The sequence below is a fragment of the Rattus norvegicus genome, chromosome 18 (genome assembly GCF_036323735.1).
Source record: "Rattus norvegicus strain BN/NHsdMcwi chromosome 18, GRCr8, whole genome shotgun sequence".
NCBI lineage: Eukaryota > Metazoa > Chordata > Mammalia > Rodentia > Muridae > Rattus > Rattus norvegicus.
Genome location: NC_086036.1, coordinates 79622012 through 79626204, shown reverse-complemented (window position 1 = coordinate 79626204; position 4193 = coordinate 79622012). Strand labels below are relative to the sequence as shown.

The 4193-nt window shown below is 45.9% G+C and overlaps 1 long non-coding RNA gene across 1 annotated transcript; it reads left to right on the top strand.

Annotated features, from left to right (window-relative positions):
* The first annotated feature begins 231 nt into the window (after positions 1 to 231).
* LOC134483071 (uncharacterized) lies at positions 232 to 3823 on the top strand. Its single transcript, XR_010059935.1, has 2 exons — positions 232 to 2887; positions 3131 to 3823. It is a non-coding gene; the product is annotated as an uncharacterized LOC134483071 (long non-coding RNA).
* Positions 3824 to 4193: the final 370 nt, after the last annotated feature.

Below are 4193 nucleotides of genomic sequence, written 5' to 3'. Positions count from 1 at the left end.
CTCCAAAGCAAGGGTAGGTGATAATGATCCCATGTGACCATCAATTTCAGAATAAAATGTCAGGCTAAATAATCTGTGTGAAGACCCTAAAGCTGTAAGTACATTGTCCCTTTCCTGTGATTCCGAGAACAGTCCACAAAGGAATTTTTTCAACCAACTCTGAGATCTGTAAGCAGCATCTTCTTAGACTCTGCATGCATTTGGTACCTCCTGGATTTAGTTATTTATCAGGAAAACAAGTCAATATGACATTGCTTTATGATTCAGGCTACTGTATGCTCTCTAAAGACATATACACACATACCTGTGTGGTTATGGCAATGCATATACAGTATACTAGTAGATAATGAGAATTTTCTCTGTCCCTGACATCTGGCCAACTAGGCAGATACTACCTCATTTCATAGATATGGGGGTGAAGCTATACCTTCTCTGGGGTCACTTAGCCCTCTGGACTCTTATCTACTCTTGTGTCAGCAACATCTCCTGCCTCATGTCCCCATCTCTGTTCTAATACAACGTCCTTCTGATGTGCCTGTATCTGCCTCCTCCTGTGTCTGTTTCTTCCTTCCTATTCATAAAGACATAGAACCTAAATCCAGTAGATCCTAGTTTTACCAAGTACAGTGGCAACAACTCTATTTCCAAATAAGGCCGGAGAGTGAGTGTTGGTGTTAGGCCTTCAACAAATAGCCAACACGGGCATAGTTCAACCTTCAGCAGTGATTTCTAAGACATCCAGTTCTGCCAGCTAGTCCTCACCAGGACAGCGCTTATAAAGCCCCAAACTGGACACAGCATGAACGAGACCAACTACTGTTTGAGCCACTGTGATCAAGCAATGTAAATATCACTATAGTTTCATATTTACTTTTGCCTTGTAACATGTATGACATACACTGTGCACTGTGTTAAAGTCTGATAATTACCCATCAGCCGTCCTCCCTTCCCTCAGAGACAAGAGTACAGCCCAAGGCAGCCCTACTGTAGTGATGTGTCACCAATGAGGTGTTAGGGGGAAAGTGAAGTTTCTGGGTGGCATCCAGGAGAGGAACCTGTTGTCCTTTCTTCCCTCTTTCCCTCACAGGAGCTGAGAGGGGAGCTCGTTTCATCCCAGCAGAGGAAGGCAGTACTGAAGTGAATGGTAGGGCCTGGAAGCGGCTGGGTCCTGCTTCCTGGAGTGTCAAGGGAAAGGACAGTTGTCTACTACCCTGCACTACTTGTCTGTCCTCCCTCTGAGACGGGAATCAGTGGTTTTCCTATTCAAGTCCTTGGTGTTCTAAGACACCTTGCTATAGCAGCCTCGCTCATGCTTTAAGTGATGTGCTTTCCAGTTGGAAAGTTCCTCCAGCTTCTCTCCTCCTCTGCCTCCTTCTGACATTCTCATATTGTCGGGTATTTCTGTTCTTGCTTTTAGATTTTTCTTATGGCTGCTTTTATGGCTTTAAATAAAAAGCAAAAACACCCCTCTACGCCTCCACTCTTCCTCTACCAACTGGAATGCGCAATTTGTAAGATGAATAGGGGAAGGCTTCTATTTCGTCTTCTACATCTTGCTTTCTGTCAGCTGCAACGTCACAAGGTAGCTAACATTTACATTATAGCCGACGACCACAAACAAATTTGTTCAGGTGCATTCCCAAAGTTTAAAAGGAAAAGGCTGTGTTTACGCACTGTGTAAATAGTGTTCACCGAGGGCCAAGTAGAATATGAGGAACATTTCCTTCTTTGTGGTACAAAGAGTGTAAGGTGACCCCTGGGCCACTTGGACCAGGACAACAACAATTAAATTATTCAATGATGTCAATTCTGTAAAATCCAGTGGATTTATTTGCTCACACATATGTAACATGTGCCGATTTCAGAGGCTGTGAAGGATGTTGGGAACTGAGGGATTGTTCTGAATCCCTGTCCTTCCAGGTGACAGTTCTCTGAGGAAAGACAGACAGAAACCCAACAAAATGTTCAAGGTGTTGATACAAACAGTAAGGGGACAGAGAAAGCAGAGAGTGGGACAGTGTGTCCACACAAGTGTCCGCAAGTGTTGCAGCAGCACAGTAAGAAAGGACTTGAGTGGAGGGCAGAAGAATAAACGTCACAGCGAAGGGGAACATCTCGGCCGAGGTGGTGGGAGGAGAAACTTATGAGAGGAAAGTTTTCCAGATTAAATAGTCATTTCTGGGGCTGGAGAGATGGCTCAGTGGTTAAGAGTACCCGACTACTCTTCCAGAGGTCCTGAGTTCAATTCCCAGCAACCACATGGTGGCTCATGACCATCTGTAATGAGATCCAATGCCCTCTTCTGGTGTATCTGATGACAGCTACAGTGTACTTATATATAAATAGTCATTTCTGTTGCTATGATCAAATACCTTGACAAAAGGCAAACTGGGGAGAAGGGTTTATTCCTGTGTGCAGTTCCAGGGAAAAGGAGTCATAGTGGAGAAGACACAGCCACAGGCTGGGGGTGCGCGGCAGCAGGATTAGGACGCAGGTGGGTCACATTTCACCAGACTTTGGAAACAGAGAGCCAGGGCAGGAAGTGGAATGAGGCTATCAGTCCTCCAAGCCTACGTCCGGTGACGTACATCCTCCTGAATGGCTCCACCTCCCTCTAAGCCTACGCCCCATGACATACTTCCCTCTCAGTGACGTACTTCCTCCTGCATGGCCCCACCTCCATAACCTTTCCAAACTGTACTACCAGCTAGAGAACAAGTCCTCAAGCACACAAGCCTATCCGGGATATTCATATTCAAATCACAACAGGAGCTAATGGAGAGTAAGGAGGATATCGGCCGTGAGTTCAGGAAGACACTCTGATCAACCGGTTGTAGGTCCTGGGCTATTGACCAGTTATTAGAACAATGGAACTGAAAAGGCAGAGGTAGGAGGCCTTAAACTTGACACTGGGCTAAAGAGGTGAATGGTTGAAAATAATCCATGAATTTAGACCATGCCTCTTGAGGCAGGGTGGGGACACAAGCCCACGGACCTGGTGGAAAATGGTCACCAGAACAGTGCCTGTGACTTTCTTACGCTGCTGTTTGGTTTGCAGCGACTGCCAATTTTTCACTTTTTGCTTTCTTGTTTTTCCTCTGGTCTATAATTGCTTTCAATTTTAATCCAGAATCGATGTTCTTCTGACGGGCCTCAGGGGACCCTCCGGTGGAATAAAGACATCATATTTCTCTTCCTGGTTGACAAATATCCGTGGGATTCCTATCTACACTGAACAGTCAGCCCCTACCAGTCATCTGTGTTTGTGCTCACTTCTACCACTTATTGAAATGATATGATTTAATCACGTTTTTAAGTTCACCACAGATGCAGTAAGGAGGGCTGCCACCCAGTTTCACGTGCTACTGCCCAGCTAAGTGCCTGGAAATGACTGGTAAAACCACTGAGCCTGCAAGAATTCTATTTTCAGTCCACCAGAGAAAAGATGTTTCCTATTTCTTTCCAGTGTAGCATGGCCTTTGACATCATTAAGGGGATTGGTTTTGATGAACCACAGAATAGCTGGTGATGCCATGTCTATGGAAACAGAGATGGGCCTGTTAACACTCCGTTCAAGAACATGGGAAGGGTCAGAAGACACTCACCTGAGGCTCTAGAAATTACTGCACAGATGTATGGAGTCTAGGCAGAGTACATTGTATAGGCAGATGAGCTGGAGTGGGGTTCTAGTGGTCCCCCTTTCCTGAATTGTACCCGTGCCTGGATGAAAATTTTTGGTGATGTGGGCTACCCATGAGTCATTTGTGCTCCTGTAAGTGACTCAAATAAACTCATTGACTCACCAGGCTGGATTGACACAGAACTGTCTCTTTTGTGTGTCATATCCTTTCTCTATCTTTGTTAATATTTTATCCCCCCTCCCACAGGGATGACAGGAAACCCCACAGACCTCCTTTTCTCTCTCCCTCCCTCCTTGTCTTCTTATCCCCCATCCCTCTATCCCTCTATCCCTCCATCCCCCACCCTCCCATCATCCCACCCTCCCATCCCCCATCCCTCATCCCCTCATTCCCTCATCCCTTCATCTTTCTCACTCTGCTTGGTTTTGCTCTTCTGTGCTTTGCCTTCTGGGACATCGGAAGAGATAGGAGACATAGCCACAAGAGCCTGTCCTACCACTGGACCTTGAAGTCCTTTCCCTGTTTTATCATGTTCCTAATGATGTTGCCCCA